Raw genomic sequence first — 21,882 nt, 5'->3', positions numbered from 1 at the left:
CTGTGGGATTTGGAGGGCAAGTGACCAATGCCAAATACTAATGCTCATACTGCATGTTTTGCCATGAGTAAAGTCCTTTGTCTCTAACCCAGAGATCTTGTGTCTTCTGTCAGCATCCATGAAATAGTAATGAGCTAATTTACTAGTTAGTAGCTAGGTTAAAATCAAACCTCAGACCTAAAGGAAAGGGATACAATTATTTACAGAAATGTTTAGAAAGAACACGAGTCTTCACCAATGCATTTTCTTTTCCTCTGTCCCTCATGAAGTTGTTCGGTCCTCTTTAAACACCATTCATAAACTCTGAGGTTCTTGGCAATGCTATAGATAGAATTCTTGGACTTCTTAACTTTGACCTCTAAAATCAGTGAACTTCCTGAATTCTTCTGAGGCACATGAAAGACTTGATGAGAGTGCTGATGTGTTTGATACCAGACTGATGGGGTCTTGGAGGTGGTCCAGCCATTCTTGCCTTTAGGCTATACTTAAATCAGGCTGCTTTTCAAATATCTCCACAGAATGAGTGAGTTTAGCTACATTCCCTCTGGAGCCTATTTCATTTTTTCCCTTTTAGGACATTTCTCTCTGCTTTAGAATTTAAATAGAAAAAAGAGAATGAAATCTTATCATTTAAAAATTTTCCTTTTGTGGGTTAGAAATGGATCATACCCTGAGAGAAAAAAAATCTTGAAGTTCACTGTCATTGTCTTTCCTCAAGGCTGAATGGTGTTCCAATTTTCTTTAAAATATTTCACTGTGAATCTCATTCCTATAACTATTTTCTGCTGGTTTCCTTGGGGAAAGTTGGGAAAGAACTTTACTTGTATGTTCTCAAGGTCTTTTGACCTTGCTATACCTTACATTTTCTTTCTGCCAGAGACATTTTTCTTTTTTAAAGGTTTTATTTATTTATTTGACAGAGAGAGAGACAGCGAGAGCAGGAACACAAGCAGCAGGAGTGGGAGAGGGAGAAGCAGGCTTCCCGCCGAGCAGGGAGCCCGATGCGGGGCTCAATCCTAGGACCCCCGGATCATGACCTGAGCCGAAGGCAGACGCTTAATGACTGAGCCACCCAGGCGCCCTCTTGCCAGGGACTTCTATGAGTACCATTTTCTAGGGGTTGTATTAAGCCAATTCCTCAGTTGGGTCATTGGGATGATTAAGTTCTAAGACTACTTCCAGTATAAGGTTTTGAGTTTGTATTATTTGAGGATCACATATCCCCATTGTGTGTACACCTCTGTAGAATATCATCACCCTCTACCCATTCTATCCAAAAGTGCTCTAGATCGCATGACCAATTTGCCATGATTTGTCTAAAAGACATGTTCTTCCAAGGGTGAGCTTCAGCAAGAGACCCCGCCATTTCCACAAGCTTCCCTTGCAGATATGGCTTGTCTTGTGTTTCAGTGTTTAGTAATAGTAATAGTGTCATTACTATTGATATTGTTATCTTACAGTTAAGAAAAACAGGTCTTTATTTTAAAGGTCAAACGGCACGTATGTACAGTGGCCCATGTATTAACATAGTCTGACAGAGAAGTACTGTAACTGGTTTTCCTTTTGACTTTCTCAGCCATTTACTTCTCAGTCAACAAATGTTTATTTGAGACTTAGCTGGTGCAAACAGCTGAGATTTAATTATCTGATCGAGTACAGTAACTGATTGTGTAGCTGTTTGCCATCGATTCTTTCTTTTTTTCCTTTAATTCCTTAGTGATAACTTCTGTGGTATAGGATTTCTTGGGTTAGGATGGAGTTAACGTGAATAATTGGGCAAGTGTGTCCTTTGAGACAGTCTTGAGAGAAGATCATTAAAACTCTGCTCAATTATGTACTTTTTTTTTTTTAAGATTTTATTTATTTTTTGACAGAGAGAGACAACGAGAGAGGGAACATAAGCAGGGGGAGTGGGAGAGGGAGAGGGAGAAGCAGGCTTCCTGCCGAGCAGGGAACCCGATGCGGGGCTCGATCCCAGGACCCTGGGATCACGACCTGAGCTGGAGGCAGACGTTTAATGACCTAGCCACCCAGGCACCCCTCAATTATGTACTTAAGCAGTGAGGTTTTTCTTTTTTTTTTCCTATGAATTTTATTTCTGCTCTTAGAAGCCTTACTTTGACTTGTACTGTAATCAACAGTTTTAAGTGTCCTAGCTGTCAATCTGCCGACCATTAAAACCTTATATTTTTGCCTGTGAATCATATTTAGCCAAACTTTAATAGCTTAAGCAGAGTCAGAAATATGATGTTGTAGAATGACTTTTATTTATGTGCAAAGATATTTACCAATGACGATTGTCACTTTCTTCCTCTGGTTCATATTCATTTTCTGATTGTTCTGTTGTTAATACCTATAAACCTGGTGCAGGATCTATTGCTTAGAGTGAGGGTTTTTAATTGTTGAAAGGGCTAATGCATCCCAATAGGGCTTACTGTGATCTTGCCATATTTTGAAAAACCCAGTATCATGGATGTTAATATTGGAGTGTGTGGAAAAAACCTCATTCTTGTTGGTATTTTAAATCCTCTTGGCCTCCTTGGCCACTGTTGAAAAAGATGGCCAGATGTGGGGGGGCTTTGACCAGATTCATGCAGGTACATTCTGACTGCCCCTCACCCAGGCTCTGGGGCATGTGCCTCTTACTCCCCAACCCACAGATTCTCCGACACTGCAGGCTGGGACACCTGTGGAAACCCCGCTGGCATTCATGTATATGTAAGGTGTTGGGTGAGGGAGTCATTGCCCCTAGGAATGTGACCCATGGTTGATCCAGTTGGGCATGCCAACCTTCTTTTTTTCCAAGTAGGTAGATATTATTCATTTATTTAATTTTAGTGAAGTGTGGTTGACATACAATATTGCATTATTTTCAGATGTACAGCATAGTGATTCAACAAGTCTGTTATGCTGTGCCCATCACAGCTGTAGCTACCATCTGTTACCACAGTGATAAACAATAGTATTGACCATATATCCTCTGCTGTGCCTTTTATCCCCATGACTTACTCGTTCTACAACTGGAAGCCTGTATCTCCCACTCCCCTTCACTCGTTTTTCCCATCCCCCCGCCGATAACCATCAGTTTGTTCTCTGTATTTATACGTCTGTTTCTGCTTTTTGTTTGTTTTGTTTTTTAGATTCCTCATATAACTGAAATCATAGGGTATCTGTCCTTCTCTGACTTAGTTTCACTTAGCATTATACCCTCTAGGTCCATCCATGTTGTCGCAAATGGCAAGATCTCATTCTTTTTTATGGCTGAATAATATTCCTCTGTGTGTGTGTGTGTGTGTGTGTGTGTGTGTGTGTGTATAATATATCTTCTTTATCCATTCATCTATGAAGGGACACTTGAGTTTCTTCCATATATTGGCTATTATAAATATTGCTGCAGTAAACATAACAATTATGTATCTTTTTAAATTAGTGTTTTAATTTTCTTTGGGTAAATACCCAGTAGTTAAATTACTGGGTCATATGATATTTCTGTTTTTAATTTTTTGAAGAACCTCCATACTGGTTTCCATAGTGGTTGCACTGGTTTACGTTTCCACCAGTCATGCATTCAGGTTGCTTTTTCTCAATATCCTATGTTTTCTTCTAGGAGTTTTATGGCTTTGTGTCTTATCTTAGGTCTTTATTTTGAGTTTATTTTTGTGTATGATATAAGAGATTGGTCCAGTTTTGTTCTTTTGCATGTAGCTGTCCAGTTTTCCCAGCACCGTTTATTGAAGAGACTGTCTTTTTGCTGTTGCATAGTCTTGCCTCTTTTGTCAGAGACTAATTGACCATAGAACTTTGATCCTTGAAGGTATGGTACAGAGATGCCAAGATGGCCAGTGATTATTTAAGTGGTGGTGGATGTAGGAGTCCAGTGGCGTAATGATGAGTGTCCAGTGTCCGCTCCCCCAATGGCAGAGTCCAAAAGCATTCCCATGAAATGATTTTGACTTTCATTTGGCTACTCCCTTGGTTTCTGACCATTTTTTCGGTTTTGTTTTTTAATCTCCATGTTCTGTGAGCTATCCAATAGCTTTCTAGTAAATCACTTTTCTGCTTAGGTAGTTCCTACTGTTTGCAACCATGAGCTCTAACTTTGTAAAATGAGAGTTTGGCTAAAAATGACCTCTATAAGATTATCTCATCTTCTTTACTGCTCTATTATTATGTTGCTTCTGTTTCATCAGTGTGTGGGCTGTTGTGAAGTTTTTTTTTTTAATTTTTAAAAAAGATTTTATTTATTTGTTCATGAGAGAGAGAGAGAGAGAGAGAGAGGAGGCAGAGGGAGAAGCAGGCTCCCAAGGAACAGGGAGCCCGATGCGGGACTTGATCCCAGGACCCTGGGATCATGACCTGAGCCCAAGGCAGACGCTTAACCATCTGAGCCACCCAGGCATCCCTGTTGTGAAGTTTTTATTTTCCTTAAATAAAAGCAATGCATGATATTAAGCTTAAGTTGCTAGTTTTTCTCGGGGTTGTCTTTTGAGAAGATGAGTGTAAAGATCAGAGAACTAAGTATCAGTGTGATTCTTAATAGCCCTGAGGCTATTTTATGAGTGTTTTAAATTAATTTTATGAACTAAAACTCAACTGGGTGATTTATTATAAAGTTAATGGAATGCCTTTCTTTCTGTCCCTCCCTGTTATGGGTATTAATAATCACCAAGGCAAAATAAAAAAATTTCCACATATGAACAGGAAAAAGGGAAGGTTTGTTGCTGTCGTTGTTGTTATATACTATTAACTCTGCTCAACGTGTGGTGACTGAAGGGTCTGATGTTTGCTGGTCTTTCTCAGTCTTGAAGACAGCAGGAAGGATCTGGAATGGATCTAGATTGGTCTAATTAAGACAGGAGAGAGAGGGCGCCTGGGTGGCTCAGTCGGTTAAGCGACTGCCTTCGGCTCAGGTCATGATCCTGGAGTCCCGGGATCGAGTCCTGCATCGGGCTCCCTGCTCAGTGGGGAGCCTGCTTCTCCCTCTGACCCTCCCCCCTCTCATGTGCTCTCTCTCTCAAATAAATAATAAAAATCTTAAAAAAAAAAAAAAAAAGACAGGAGAGAGATACAGGGAGGCCCAGATGAAAGAGCCACAGTTAAGTGCTACAGCCTGAGGAGGCCTCAAGTCTACATGGGGAAGGGTAGAAAGGCAGAGGGATGGTAGCTCAGGAGGAATTTTTGGGAAATGGAGATGTGTAATGGGGAGTTTTGGAGAGAAATACTTTGTGTGCCATAGAAACCATCTCCTTCTCCCCCGAGATATCACAAAATCCATATTGCTTACTGATACCCCTGGGGTAGCTCGTCTCTTCATTATGGAGGAGGTGAAGTGTAGGGCGAAAATAGAGACAGCGTGTAAAGGCAGTCAACACTTGGGTTCTAGAAATCATTTTTGTAAAATCCCTTAAATACCATTTCTTACTGTCCTAAACTGGGGCTCAGTTGGAGACATAGTCAGATTCATGCCCAAAGGCTCTTTTCTTATGTTAGATCTATTTTCACACAGATTTGGCCTCTTTTTCACACAGACATGGAGGACTAGCATTTCCTGAGATCTACTGTGCACCGGTCACTAAGACAATTGCATACCGGGGAGGGGGAGTGGCACAGTGGGAGTCGCCTGCTCCCAGCGAGAGACGCATTCAGTAACCAGGTTCATTTAGAATCCTCTGTGGATTGGAATAACAAGAAGCAAGTCAACTTTTAGTGGGTTTTATTATTGTTTTTAAATTCTCTTACCTGCACCTGGGTGAACAGCTCCTCTCCATAGCAAGCCTGGTATGCCACTGCTTTGAGGTTTTCCTATATTATCTGTTTCACCACTTAGAATAACCCTATAAGGATTCTAGATGAGCCTTGAAGGACACTCAAGGCTCACCCAAGGACATTGCTGGACAAGAGCGGAGTCGGTATTTCAACCCAGCACATTCGGTGTGCAAACCTCTGCTGTCCCCACTACATGTCCTGCCTCCTCAAAGCAGCCTGGAAAATCCATCAGAATGTGGGTTTTTTGTTTTTCCTCTTCTAGGATTTGGCAGATTACCTCTGCCCTCTCTTCAGCTTCTCCCCTCATGGGGGGTAGAGTCCCACTTTGGGCAATGGGTAGTACCTCTTCTGTCCCTAGTGACACAAATACTTTGGTTGTCTTGAGTCTCTGAAGCTCTTACAATTTTAGCTTTGTGAAGAGACCCATATACAAGCATTGACTAAATTCAGACCTACAGGACGGTACAGCTGTCTTACTTCCCTAATGTGTTTGGCTCATCCTCAAGAAATAAACATAAATAGCCTTGCTGTAGCTGCTTTGTGATTAAAGGCAAGTCTCTTGCATGAAAAAGTTTCTCTCTTAAAAAGTAGCTTAAAGTGATCTAATTATCATGATGAGGTATCAAAACTAATTTACTCTTAATTAAAGTGTGCCCTTTTTATATGCCCATAGTAAAAGGATGTGAGCACAAGAGCAGTAAATTAGGAGTTCAAAGCAGCTGAGAATGTTTGCTTTGGACCGAATGAAAGATTAAGCAGCTATAGAAAAATCCTTCTTGACTGCTTTTGAGTTGCAACATTCTTTCTCCCTATCCCCCCATTTTTAGCCCCCTGTCTTCAATTCTGAATATCTGTTGTTAAAATATATTTACCAAAGGTAGATTAATTTCCCCTTGCTGTTTTCATGGTTAAAAGATTTATCTTGCTTATAAATTAACACTAAAAACATTTTTGACACAAGTCTAAATAAGACAAACGTATGGATTAGATTTGTTTTGAAATAAACATGGCTTTAAGGCTTGTCTCTGGTAGTGGTAGCCCAGGGAGGGAGAGAGAAAAAGGCATTTTGGCCTTTTGTAAGATCCAAACACTTAGTATTTTTAGGTCAGTCACCCCCAGCAGTACAGATGTCCTCATTCTTTGAACAATACCCCCATTCAACTGGAATCCTACAAATGTTGTGAGTTTGGGGTGAGGGGAGCTGGTGAAAACCTTCCTGTTTGTGTTCCGTCTCCCTCCCACTCTCTGGCCCCCTATTTTAGGATGTAAGTTGACTATGGGCTATCATCCTCTTAATCTAAATTTTTTGCCAATTAAATTCTGCTGCCCTTAGTTTCATTTTTGTCCAAGTTTGGGCCATAGACCACCTGCATCAGAACGAGCCAAAGTGCTTGTTAGAAATGCAGAGTCTCAGGGGCACCTGGGTCATGCAGTTGGTTAAGCATCCGACTCTTGATTTCGGCTCAGGTCGTGATCTCCTTGTAGTGAGATCGAGCCCAGAGTCAGGCTCTGCGCTCAGTGCGCCCCGTGCGGAGTCTGCTTGAGATTCTTTCTCCCTTTCCCTCTGCCCCTCCCACTTGTGCGATCTCTCTAAAATCTTAGAAAAGAAAAGAAAAGAAATGCAGAGTCCCAGGTTCCACACCGGTCCTTATGAATGTATATCCTCATGGGTAGAGCTCAGGGATCTGTACTTTAATGAGATTCCAAAGCACACCGAAGTTTGAGGTCTTTTGTAATCAGTACTAGCTAAAGGTTTAGCCATGTTAAACTGTTATTATGATATTCCAGAACTAGATTTAGGTAATAGTAATTTAACCACTGTTTGAATTTTCAGTTCCACTAGGATTTATTGATTCCCCTACAGTGGTGCCAGGCTTTTTCATATTCATTCTTTCACATACCAGTAAATTTTCTGGTGAAGGAAGTGTTTTATCCCACAGTGAAGATGAAGGAATGGAGACTCCCACATAGTAGGTGACTTGTCCACCCAAGCTTCTACAACTAGTTAGTGGTGAAACTAGGATTTGGATCAGGTTTCTAACTCCAGAACCCAGTCTCTTCCATTCCTACTAAAGCTCTTCTTTTGCCGAATTCCGGGTCTTTCTGGAGCTTCTGCTATGGGCCAGGCCCTGTTCTGAGTGAAAGGAGACAAGAGCCCTGTTTCTCCAGACCCCATTTGAATGGGAAAAGATAGTCAACAACTCAAATGCATCACTCTAGAGAAAATGCAATAAATGAAGATTCTAAACCAGAAAAATGACATTCTTATCCTTATTGTCACATGAAACTAAGTAAGACATTATTAATCTGAAGGGCTAACAGAGTCCTTAGTTATATCTAGCAGAATGTGAGAATTGTCCGTAAAATATTGATTAATAAGGATTCATGGGGAAATACATCATCTGAAAATTCACTTTTATCTCATAAATCATCGTAGCTATGATCCACTGGTCAGATTGGAAAGAATTGTCAAGCTACTTAAGCACTCACCCATGTGACACATTACGCAAACAGTCTTCACCCATCACCTCGAGCATCTGAGCCTCCAGAGAAATGAATGGATCCCAAAGAGAACAAAAGTAACCATCTCCCCTCTTGGCTTAGGTCACGGGAGCCTCATGCCCATTATATTTTGGAAGAAGCTTGAACAAATGTCTTTCTGGCATTCACCAGAGAGCACTTTTATTTATTTATTTTACTCTGATGGTGGTTCTGCCCCTTCCTGAAAGCAGAATTAAAATGAGCAACCGGTGTGAGAGAGAGCCCAAGGCTTCTGCATCCCCCATGTCTTTCCTCAAATCCATGAGCTTACCTGAAAACCGTGCACTTCAGTTTCCTTCACCTACTTCCCCGCAGAAGTGCTTCCCTTGACCTTCACTTCTCAGGGATCTTGAGGGAGTCGATGAAAGAATGAATCCCGTGAGGACTACGTGTGCATCCTCAACATGGCTTTGGAGACCTTGCTCCTGTTTTCCTATGCGGATCTGTGAGTTCTTCGAACCTGATGCTCCGAGGGGTCTTGCTCTCCTGACCGACGCCGCCTGGAGTGTCTTTCTCTCTGGGAATGCCCGGCTGACCCTCTGTGTGTGTAGCTCAGATGTTACTGCTTCCAGAACGACCCCTCTTATTCCTCCCCTCTTATTCCTCCCTTCTGAGGAGCGAATTGTTCTGCCCTCCCTACCCAACCTCTGCATATCGAACGTAGCTTCTACAGCTGCATTTTTCACTCTTCCTTATCTGCTGCTTCAGAGTTACCCTGAGTTATCATGAGGATGATACTCGTGACTTAGCCGTCTCTAGGTCCTTGGCATTTGTCCCATGGGAGCCACGTATAACTTTTGTGCATCCAGTCGAAACTGGCCTAAGTTTGAGATTAGTAACAGGAATATGGTGAATACAACTAAGCCTTTAAAAAAAAAAAAAGATTTTATTTATTTGTCAGACAGAGCACAAGCAGGGGGAGTGGCAGGCAGAGGGAAAAGCAGGCTCCCCGCTGAGCAGGGAGCCCGATGCAGGACTTGATCCCAGGACGCTGGGATCATGACGTGGGCCAAAGGCAGGCACTTAACTGACTGAGCCACCCAGGTGTCCCACCACTAAGCCTTTAATACTGAAAAAGAGTTGTTCTAATAACTGGAAGTGGCCAGGAAGGTTGGACTCTGTCCCGGATGTCACTAAGGGACCTACTACTCAGTGGAAAGGGGGCTCAACAGAATCAGGGGCCATCTGCTGAAAGACATTAATCTCTTTCCTGCTTATACTGTTAGAGCTTTAAAACCCCTCCATAAACTGGTTGTAGTTGGGATGGGTATGAGGACTGTCTTTGCAATTGTAATCCAGCATCCGTTCTCCCTTCTCCTGGTAACAGGTCCCTGAATTTGCTTTGGAGAGTTCTTTCTCCCTTGTCATAAATTCCTGTGGGGCCATCAGTGAAGGCACCAACTCTCTAGCCAGTTAGCCAGAAAGGGGGCATGTGGTGTGAGTAAGGCCAGAAGGCCAGTCTGTCATGGGAAATTTAATCTCGAGAAGAGAGACCCCCAAGCTTAAAAGCATGGAGCTCCTTCACGTGTGGGTCCCACCCTGAAGAAACTGTCCCTTAGTTTCTGTTCCAGACCCTAAGTGGCATTGGTTCCTGTCTCTCCTGAAGCCTGATGCATTTAGTCATTGATCATCTACTCAGTCAATACTTACTGTACATTATTTGAGGTACTGGGGATTTGGGGTTGAACAAGACCGGTAAGTCCCGACTGTCATGGGGCTGACATTCTGTGCTGGTTCTTCAGCTTTCCTCGCTCTTGGAGCTAGCCTGTATCCTTCTAAGAAATTCCTTTTCTGCTTATCTTAGCCAAGCTGGTTTCTATTGCTTGCCACAACCCTGGCTGACCCAGTGTTCACGTCAGCCCTCCTTACCCTCCGGATCTGACCCAGCCCATGCTCATCTCACCACATTGCCAGGCACAGCCAAAAGCCCAAAGATACCAAAATGTAGCAGACCCTTGGCATTTGCTGGTTGTTTTCACATTTGACTGTTTGACGAGGACACAAATGGAATCCAAGTCACAGGTATTTTCTGGGGATACAGCCCAGGGTACTTTCTTCTGCCTTTGTGCTCTTTCATAGTAGAATGTTCTTCCCTTTCTACAGTTGTCTGCCTGACAAAATTCTCTCTTTTAAGATTTAGTTCAAACTTCAGTGGTGTCTCCACAAACCATAAGTGACTCTGAATCATAGGAAACAGAGGGTTGCTGGAAGGGAGAGGGGTGGGGGTGGGGGATGGGGTCACTGGGTGCTTCATTGGGTTCTTACGAAGATGGAATGAGATGACATACGTAACCTTGCCTAGCTCAATGCTTGATACAGAGGCACTGCTTAAAATATTTTAGTTCCCGGGGCACCTGGGTGGCTCAGTCTGTTGAGAGTCTGTTGTCTTCGGCTGAGGTCATGATCTTGTGGTCATGGGACTGAGCCCTTCGCCGGGATTTGTGCTTAGTGCAGAGTCTGCTTCGGATTCTCAATCTCTCTCTCTCTCTCTCAAATAAGTAAATAAAATCTTAATATTTTAGTTCCCTTTTGTATCCGTTAGGTCCCAGTGGAAGCAGATGACCCATTGAAATTAGGCTAATTTACAAAGTCGGGCAGCATATAAGAGAAGTACAAGGAGCAGGTGCAGTGGTGTGGGGCCAAAGACAGTGGAGAGGCAGCTGATACCAGGCTGAAGGGATGAGGGGAGGGAGAGGGTTCATAGCTGAGTCTTGGAGAGTATGTGGGAGGACCAGTGACCTGTGGTGGAGGGACATAGCTACGTGACCTTGCAGAGAGGGAAATGGGAATAAATCCTGTCCCTCCGTTTTCCTCCCTGCTCCTGTGTTCCCAACGGGAGGCTGGAGGGCCAGGAGCCTGTTGATAAAGCCCACAGAGGTCAGCTTTCCAGGCTATAGAACAGGGGGAGAAGAAAGGAAGGTGGACTGGGAGAAGTGGACCAACGATCTCCTGTCCTTTATGTAGCAAAGTTAATCATTTAATCTCACTATACTCATGTACAGAGAACCAAAGTGTCATTTAACTGATCTTATCTTCCTTATGAACCCGTGCTCCATTCTCTCAGGTAGAACCATACAAAATGGCTGTTCTGTCGGCCAAAATGTGTTGAATGTTGATACTTTCTCATGGCCAATCCAGTAGTAAATTCATCCAGGTATAATAATTTAAGCAGTCTCTTTATGCCTGGGTCTGTTTATGAGTTCCCACTGACACCCCAGCCCCCCTTTTTTCCTTCACTAAGTTGAATATTATGTGTAGCTGAAGGCTAAGGTTCATCTCTGGACAACGACTTCCCCAATGCAGTGCTTGAATAAGATGGGTCACCAGCTCCAATGTTCTGGATGTTTCTGAACTCACCTCATCTTCGAGGTAGCTGGTGGAAGAGGAAAAGGTATCTGGAGCTTAACTGTCTCGCTTTACCTTGGTTTCCCCTTCTGTTCTAGCCCTTCATCAAGGAAGGACAAGTGTTTCTGTGCCTCTCCTCCTTGACTGGCTGGGACTCTGCCTCTGTCATTTCCTCCTCCTTCCTGGCCTCATGGTTTAGTTACCCTTTATGATAAAAAGGAATCAGGAAGAAAAACTGGCTTCTCCATTAAGGAAGAAAATTAGGAGGCAATTAAAAGTATTTGCTATATTTGTCCCTGCTTATGAGACAGGAGCCCCTAGAATAGGAAGCATATTGAGTCACATCATTAATTTTCACCTTAGTGGGAACAAATGAACAAAAATCCTTTTTTTGAGAGTCGTTTTTGATGGGAAGGAGGGGAAAGGAAACATCAAAATCAAAAGTATCTCTGACCAAGAAGAGTGCAAGTGAGAGGTTAGGGAGATAAACTTCACCCACTTTCTGTTGAAGATACTGAATGGGCCTGACTGGTAAAAGTCTTGTTTTCCCCTTCAGATTCAGACACAGCATGGGACCAGCCTTACTCCTTTACCTGTTTGTGACAGTGCTCCATCCTGGTATTTGGAGCTAAGTCAGGAGTTTTTATTCATCCCCTAGCATGTCACTGATAAGAACAGTCTATTTTCCTGACACTGGTTTTTACAAACATTTCCATTCTATGCATTGCCTGGTCTGGCTTTTGTCAAGAATAGACAGCCCATTCCAGCTCTTGCCAAATATCAGATAATGATGGCTGACCTTCTTTATGCTCCCGGGGGGTAGCACTTTGAGAAGAACTCACGGGGGAGGCGCACGCGCATGCACATGCACACGGCCATACACATGGGGTCTTTGGTTTCTCCATTCTTTAAATCTCTTTTTAACATTTTTTTATTATGTTATGTTAATCACCATACATTACATCATTAGCTTTTTTATTTTTTTAAAGATTTTATTTATTTATTTGATAGAGACACAGCGAGAGAGGGAACACAAGCAGGGGGGGAGTGGGAGAGGGAGAAGCAGGCTTCCCGCTGAGCAGGGAGCCCGATGTGGGGCTCGATTCCAGGACCCTGGGATCATGACCTGAGCCGAAGGCAGTCGCTTAACGACTGAGCCACCCAGGTGCCCCCATTACATCATTAGTTTTTAATGTAGTGTTCCATGATTCACTGTTTGCGTATAACACCCAGTGCTCCATTCAATACATTCCCTCCTTAATACCCATCACCAGGCTAACCCATCCTCCCACCCCCCTCCCCTCTAGAACCCTCAGTTTGTTTCTCAGAGTCCATAGTCTCTCATGGTTCATCTCCCGCTCTGATCCCACCCCCTTCACTTTTCCCTTCCCGCTATCTTTTTTTTTTTTAACATATAATGTATTATTTGTTTCAGAGGTACAGGTCTGTGATTCAGCAGTCTTACACAATTCACAGCACTCACCATAGCACATACCCTCTCCAATATCCATCACCCCATCCCTCCCACCCCCCACCACTCCAGCAACCCTCAGTTTGTTTCCTGAGATTAAGAATTCCTCATATCAGTGAGATCATATGATACATGTCTTTCTCTGATTGACTTATTTCGCTCAGCATAATACCCTCCAATTCCATCCACATCATTGCAAATGGCAAGATTTTATTCCTTTTGATGGCTGCATAATATTCCATGGTATATATATACAATCCATTCATCTGTCGATGGACATCTTGGCTCTTTCCATAGTTTGGCTATTGTGGACATTGCTTCTATAAACATCGGGGTGCACGTACCCCTTTGGATCCCTACATTTGTATCTTTGGGGTAAATACCCAGTAGTGCAATTGCTGGGTCATATGGTAGCTCTATTTTCAACTTTTTTTTTTTTAATTTATTTTTTTTATTCTTATGTTAATCCCCATACATTACATCATTAGTTTTAGATAAAGTGTTCCATGATTCATTGTTTGTGCATAACACCCAGTGCTCCATGCAGAATGTGCCCTCCTCAATACCCACCACCAGGCTAACCCATCCTCCCACCCCCCTCCCCTCTAGAACCCTCAGTTTGTTTTTCAGAGTCCATCGTCTCTCATGGTTCGTCTACCCCTCCGATTTCCCCCACTTCATTCTTCCCCTCCCGCTACCTTCTTCTTCTTTTTTTTTCTTAACATATATTGCATTATTTGTTTCAGAGGTACAGATCTGAGATTCAACAGTCTTGCACAATTCACAGCGCTTACCAGAGCACATACCCTCCCCAGTGTCTATCACCCAGTCACCCCCTCCCTCCCACCCGACCCCCCATTCCAGCAACCCTCAGTTTGTTTCCTGCAATTAAGAATTCCTCATATCAGTGAGATCATATGATACATGTCTTTCTCTGTTTGACTTATTTCACTCAACATAATACCCTCCAGTTCCATCCATGTCGTTGCAAATGGCAAGATCTCATTCCTTTTGATGGCTGCATAATATTCCATTGTATATATATACCACCTCTTCTTTATCCATTCATCTGTCGATGGACATCTTGGCTCTTTCCATAGTTTGGCTATTGTGGACATTGCTGCTATAAACATTGGGGTGCATGTACCCCTTCGGATCCCTACTTTTGTATCTTTGGGGTAAATACCCAGTAGTGCAATTGCTGGGTCATATGGTAGCTCTATTTTCAACTTTTTGAAGAACTTCCATACTGTTTTCCAGAGTGGCTGCACCAGCTTACATTCCCACAAACAGTGTAGGAGGGTTCCCCTTTCTCTGCATCGCTGCCAACATCTGTCGTTTCCTGACTTGTTAATTTTAGCCATTCTGACTGGTGTGAGGTGGTATCTCATTGAGGTTTTGATTTGGATTTCCCTGATGCCGAGCGATGTTGAGCACTTTTTCATGTGGCTGTTGGCCATTTGGATATCTTCTTTGGAAAAATGTCTGTTCATGTCTTCTGCCCATTTCTTGATTGGATTCTTTGTTCTTTGGGTGTTGAGTTTGATGAGTTCTTTATAGATTTTGGATACTAGCCCTTTATCTGATATGTCATTTGCAAATATCTTCTCCCATTCTGTCGGTTGTTTTTTGGTTTTGTTGACTGTTTCTTTTGCTATGCAAAAGCTTTTTATCTTGATGAAGTCCCAATAGTTCATTTTTGCCCTTGCTTCCCTTGCCTTTGGCGATGTTTCTAGGAAGAAGTTGCTGCGGCTGAGGTCGAAGAGGTTGCTGCCTGTGTTCTCCTTTAGGATTTTGATGGACTCCTGTCTCACATTGAGGTCTTTCAACCATTTTGAAAGACTATTTTTGACAGTCTATTTTTGTGTGTGGTGTAAAGAAATGGTCCAGTTTCATTCTTCTGCATGTGGTTGTCCAATTTTCCCAACACCATTTTTTAAAGAGACTGTCTTTTTTCCATAGGACATTCTTTCCTGCTTTGTCAAAGATTAGTTGACCATAGAGTTGAGGGTCCATTTCTGGGCTCTCTGTTCTGTTCCATGGATCTATATGTCTGTTTTTGTGCCAGTACCATACTGTCTTGATGATGACAGCTTTGTAATAGAGCTTGAAGTCTGGAATTGTGATGCCGCCAGCTTTGCTTTTCTTTTTCAACATTCCTCTGGCTATTCAAGGTCTTTTCTGGTTCCATACAAATTTTAGGATGATTTGTTCCATTTCTTTGAAAAAAGTGGATGGTATTTTGATGGGGACGGCATTGAATGTGTAGATCGCTCTAGGTAGCATTGACATCTTCACAATATTTGTTCTTCCAATCCATGAGCATGGAATATTTTTCCAATTCTTTGTGTCTTCCTCAATTTCTTTCATGAGTATTTTATAGTTTTCTGAGTACAGATCCTTTGCCTCTTTGGTTAGATTTATTCCTAGGTATCTTATGGTTTGGGGTGCAAGTGTCAATGGGATTGACTCCTTAATTTCTCTTTCTTCTGTCTTCTTGTTGGTGTATAGGAATGCCACTGATTTCTGTGCATTGATTTTATATCCTGCCACTTGACTGAATTCCTGTATGAGTTTTAGCAGTTTTGGGGTGGAGTCTTTTGGGTCTTCCACATAAAGTATCTATCATCTGCAAGGAGTGACAGTTTGACTTCTTCTTTGCCAATTTGGATGCCTTTGATTTCTTTTTGTTGTCTGATTGCTGTGGCTAGGACTTCTAATACTATGTTGAATAGCAGTGGTGATAATGGACATCCCTGCCATGTTCCTGACCTTAGGGGGAAAGCGCTCAGTTTTTCCCCATTGAGAATGATATTCGCTGTAGGTTTTTCATAGATGGCTTTTATGATATTGAGGTATGTATCCTCTATGCCTATACTCTGAACAGTTTTGATCAAGAAAGGATGCTGTACTTTGTCAAATGCTTTTTCTGCATCTATTGAGAGGATCATATGGTTCTTGTTCTTTCTTTTCTTAATGTATTGTATCACATTGATTTGCTGATGTTGAACCAAACTTGCAGCCCAGGGATAAATCCCACTTGCTCGTGGTGAATAATCCTTTTAATGTACTGTTGGAGCCTATTGGCTAGTATTTTGGTGAGAATTTTTGCATCCATGTTCATCAAGGATATTGGTCTGTAATTCTCCTTTTTGATGGGGTCTTTGTCTGGTTTGGGGATCAAGGTAATGGTGGCCTCCTAAAATGAGTTTGGAAATTTTCCTTCCATTTCTATTTTTTGGAACAGTTTCAAAAGAATAGGTATTAATTCTTCTTTAAATGTTTGGTAGAATTCCCCTGGGAAGCCATCTGGCTCTGGGCTCTTGTTTGTTGGGAGATTTTTGATGACTGCTTCAATTTCCTTAGTGGTTATAGGTCTGTTCAGGTTTTCTATTTCATCCTGGTTCAGTTTTGGTAGTTGATACATCTCTAGGAATGCATCCATTTCTTCCAGGTTATCTAATTTGCTGGCATAGAGTTGCTCATAATATGTTCTTATAATTGTTTGTATTTCTTTGGTGTTGGTTGTGATCTCTCCTCTTCCATTCATGATTTTATTTATTTGGGTCATTTCTCTTTTCTTTTTCATAAGTCTGGCCAGGGGTTTATCAGTCTTGTTAATTCTTTCAAAGAACCAGCTCCTAGTTTCGTTGATCTGTTCTACTGTTCTTTTGGTTTCTATTTCATTGATTTCTGCTCTGATCTTTCTTATTTCTCTTCTCCTGCTGGGTTTAGGCTTTACTTGCTGTTCTTTCTCCAGCTCCTTTAGGTGTAGGGTTAGGTTGTGTACTTGAGACCTTTCTTGTTTCTTGAGAAAGGCTTGTATTGCTATATACTTTCCTCTTAGGACTGCCTTTGCTGCATCCCAAAGATTTTGAACACTTGTGTTTTCACTTTCATTAGTTTCCATGAATTTTTTAAATTCTTCTTTAATTTCCTGGTTGACCTATTCATTCTTTAGTAGGCTGCTCTTTAGCCTCCATGTATTTAGTTCTTTCTGACTTTCCTCTTGTGATTGAGTTCTAGTTTCAAAGCACTGTGGTCTGAAAACATGCAGGGAATGATCCCAATCTTTTGCTACTGGTTGAGACCTGATTTGTGACCTAGGATGTGGTCTATTCCGGAGAATGTTCCATGGACACTAGAGAAGAATGTGTATTCCGTTGCTTTGGGATGGAATGTTCTGAATATATCTGTGAAGTCCATTTGGTCCAGTATGTCATTTAAAGTCTTTATTTCCTTGTTGATCTTTTGCTTAGACGATCTGTCCATTTCAGTGAGGGGGGTTGTTAAAGTCCCCCACTATCATTGTATTGTTGTCGATGTGTTTCTTTGCTTTTGTTATTAATTGGCTTATATAATTGGCTGCTTCCATGTTAGGGGCATAGATATTTACAATTGTTAGATCTTCTTGTTGGATAGACCCTTTAAGTAGGATATAGTGTCCTTCCTCATCTCTTATTACAGTCTTTGGTTTAAAATCTAATTTGTCTAACATAGGGATTGCCACCCCAGCTTTCTTTTGGTGTCCATTAGCATGGTAAATGGTTTTCCACCCCCTCACTTTCAATCTGGGGGTGTCTTTGGGTCTAAAATGAGTCTCTTGCAGACAGCATATCGATGGGTCTTGTTTTTTTATCCAATCTGATAGCCTGTGTCTTTTGATTGGGGCATTTAGCCCATTTACATTCAGGGTAACTATTGAAAGATAGGAATTTAGTGCCATTGTATTGCCTGTAAGGTGACTGTTACCGTATATTGTCTGTGTTCCTTTCTGGTCTATGTTGCTTTTAGGCTCTCTCTTTGCTTAGAGGACCCCTTTCAAGATTTCTTGTAGGGCTGGTTTCGTGTTTGCAAATTCCTTTAGTTTTTGTTTGTCCTGGAAGCTTTGTATCTTTCCTTCTATTTTCAATGACAGCCTAGCTGGATATCGTATTCTGGGCTGCATGTTTTTCTCATGTAGTGCTCTGAATATATCCTGCCAGTCCTTTCTGGCCTGCCAGGTCTCTGTGGATAGGTCTGTTGCCAATCTAATCTTTCTACCATTGTAGTTTACAGATCTCTTCTCCTGAGCTGCTTTCAGGATTTTCTCTTTGTCTCTGAGACTCGTAAGTTTTACTATTAGATGTCGGGGTGTTGACCTATTTTTATTGATTTTGAGGGGGGTTCTCTGTACCTCCTGGATTTTGATGTCTGTTTCCTTCCCCACATTAGGGAAGTTCTCTGCTATAATTTGCTCCAATATACCTTCTGCCCCTCTCTCTCTTTCTTCTTCTTCTGGGATCCCAATTATTCTAATATTGTTTTGTCTTATGGTGTCACTTATCTGTCAGATTCTGCCCTCATGATCCAGTAGTTGTTTATCTCTCTTTTTCTCAGCTTCCTTATTTTCCATCATTTGGTCTTCTATATCACTGATTCTCTCTTCTGCCTCATTTATCCTAGCAGTAGAGCCTCCATTTTTTATTGCACCTCATTAATAGCCTTTTTGATTTCGACTTGGTTAGATTTTAGTTCTTTTATTTCTCCAGAAAGGGTTTCTCTAATACCTTCCATGCTTTTTTCAAACCCAGGTAGTATCTTTATAATCGTCTTTCTGAACTCTAGTTCTCACATCTTACTAATGTCCATATTGATTAGGTCCCTGGCAGTCGGTACTGCCTCTTGTTCTTTTTTTTGAGGTGATTTTTTCCATCTTGTCATATTGTCCAGAGGAGAATAGATGAATTAGAGAACAAAATGCTAACAGGGTAACAACGACCCCAGAAAAATATACACTAAACAAATCAGAAGAGACCTGAAACCGGGGGGAAAGAAAGGGAAAGAATGAAAAAAGAAAAAAATAAGATAAAAAAAGAAAACTAGAATATGATCAAATATGATCAGGCTGGTGCATAGATCAGTGCCACACACTAGATATTGGGCATATTTTGGTCTGTTAGAAGAAAGTGCCTCCCAAAATTTTAAAGAAAGAAAAACTTATATATGTACAAAAATAAGGGTAAATACGATGAAGGGATGGAATATGAATGTAAAGATGAAAATTATAAAAGATTTTATAAAAGGAATTGATAAGAAGTTGTTTGAAAAAAGAAAGAAGAGGATTTTAAAAAAAAAGGGGGGAGAGAATGTGATCAGTCAGGAGACTAGAACAAAGTCATACACTAGAGATTTAGGGTATATTTTGGTCTAGTAGAAGAAACTGTATCCCAAAATTTTAAAGAGAAAAGAACTTATATATATATATATATATACACACATATATATATATATATACACACACACACACACACACACATATATACATACATACACACACACACATATACCAAAAATAAGGTTAACTACTAATGAAGGGGTAGAATATGACTCTTCCAGAAAGTGGTTGCTTTTCTGTTCAGAGAGTTGCTGTTATTCTTTTCTTTGACCTCCTGTTGAGTTCGTAGGTGATCAGAATGGTTTGATCCCTATCTAGCTGAATTCCTGGGACCAGATGAAATTTATGTCTCCTACTCCTCTGCCATCTTGCTCCTCCCCCTTAAAGCTCATTTTAATACTTTGGTTGGGGAACGAGTGTGGGAATTACCTGGTCATCCACAGGAAGGGTGAGGAGGCTAGAAAAGGAGTCTTCTATTGTTTGGGAATAAATGAAATCCTGACAGCTCTTCATGCAGTTAGTGATGGCTTACTTTTTCTGATCAGGAACACCCATACTAGTGGAAAAAGCCATCTTTTGTCTTATCAGTGGGTAAAAGCCATCTTTCTCTGGGAGTTAAAGGGAATAATGCATTGTTTTCACAAATGTGGGGTCATGGCTATTGTCAGATGAGAAAGGCATAGTCTTTGGGGTCAGACTTGGATTTCAATCCAGGCTTCCTTCCACACTAGCTGAATGATTTTGGGCAAGTAACTCACCTCCTTTGAGCTTCAGTTTCTTCATGAGTACAGAGACAAAAATAACACATACCTCACAGAGTCATAAAAGAGGGCTAGTTGCAGAGCCTGGGACCTAGAAGGGGTTCAGTGAACTCCCTTTCTACTATCAGTGTTGCTTTTCTTTGCAAAGAAGGAAGGCTAACATCCAGGAAATTAGCAAAGACAAACTCACAAGAGCTGATTTTTCTCTTACTAATCAGCCGCAGTAAATGACAGGTGACTAGTTTCTCAAAGCAGGGAGCTTCATTTTATGAACTCCCCTCCTAAATAATCTTCAAGTGCTCTCCAAAAATTTGGTGAGACACTTCATATCTCGTTGAAGCTAGTTTTAGCAAAGATGCAGCTGGTGTTAAAAAAAAAAAAAAAAGTGGGCATATACATAAAAATAGCATGTTAGCTCAGACTGCTATGACAAGGCACCGGAGACTGGGTGGCTTATAAACAGCAGAAATTATTTTCTCATGGTTCAGAAGCTAGAAATCTGCAATCAGGGTGCCAGCATGGTTGGGGTGTGGTGAGACCCCTTTACCCAGTTGCAGACTTCCATATTCTGGTTGTATCTTTACATGGTAGGAACAGCAGAAGAGCTCTCTGGGGCACCTCTTCTAAGAGCATGCATCACATTCATGAGGATCTTGTCTTCATGACCTCATTACCTCCCAAAGCCTCCACCTCTTTGTACTGCCACATTGGGTGATGATTGGGTTGGGATTTCAATATCTGAATTTGGGGGCAGGGCACAAACATTCAGTCCATAGCAAATGGTAATTTCATAACAAACTTGTCCATATATCGCAGTTTCTCCTTGGAAAGGAAACCACCAATAGCAGAACATCTACTCCATGCTACATATTTTCATATACCTATCCTCTTTCTTATCTATAATGAATACATACAAGAATTCTTTTTAAACTTTGCCTGTGATCCTTGGCAAGAAATACATTTGAATTATGTCTATGTATACACATATATGTAATAACATTATACACATAGATAAAACAGAAGAAAAATTTCATGAAACAATACTTACCTTATGGAACTTACCTTATGATATTTTCTATTCTATACTCTTTCATTTTGTGAAAATGTCGAGTGTACCTCAACATTATGTTATGACCTGCTAATGTATAGCAACTGGCATTTTGAAACATTCTGCCCTACATTCTAGGTACTAGGATCTACATTTTGATTTTTACATCAGAATTGGATATTCAAAGAGCCTGTGGCCACAAGCAGGAAGTATCAGGTTAGGGATCTGAATGTAGAGTTTTGATTCTGAAATCCGTATTGCTTCCGTCACACTGTGTGGCTGTTTGTGGAAATTTCCTATCTTACTTTTATGTATCTGTGTCCCAAACATTCTTAGCTGTTCAGAAGCCATGAAACCATTTGTTAAGCCAGTCCTGGGAGCAATTAAAACAACTGCACTAGACATGAAAGGCATTGTTTCTACAACTCTCTTCTTTGCTGCTTTCTCACTGAGTGCGCTGTACATGCAGAAAAGCTGGTCTCTTTATTGAGATGTTTTAAAATAATAGTTATTTTTTTCCCCCAAAGGGAGGCACAAGCTGCTAGCTGAAACTGAGGAGAAAAATATTTATTTAGTGTTTGCCTTTCCATTTTGCACCCATTTGGCCTAGAGAATGAGCAAAATCAAGGCAACGTAAAGAAGGCAATGTTGTACCCCTGGATTCATTTTGATGATTTTTTTACTCACACCTTAAAGCAGACCAGAGAACGCAACACAACCACATGTTATATAGTCTATCAAGGTTTTCCAGTGACATGTTGCTTTCTGGAATTCTTAAAAATAATAACCTTTG

At 41.3% G+C, this 21,882-nt stretch overlaps 1 protein-coding gene across 1 annotated transcript in view; it reads left to right on the top strand.

Annotated features, from left to right (window-relative positions):
* The window catches only part of FREM1 (FRAS1 related extracellular matrix 1), a 290,889-nt gene that overhangs the window by 51,738 nt on the left and 217,269 nt on the right, over positions 1–21,882 (top strand). The window lies entirely within an intron of this gene.

The sequence above is a fragment of the Mirounga angustirostris genome, unplaced genomic scaffold (assembly GCF_029215605.1).
Source record: "Mirounga angustirostris isolate CCGP_5_RB_7025 unplaced genomic scaffold, mMirAng1.0.hap1 SCAF_15, whole genome shotgun sequence".
NCBI classification, from domain to species: domain Eukaryota; kingdom Metazoa; phylum Chordata; class Mammalia; order Carnivora; family Phocidae; genus Mirounga; species Mirounga angustirostris.
The sequence above is the reverse complement of the archived record's forward strand: the minus strand, read 5'-3'. Positions and strand labels throughout refer to the sequence as shown.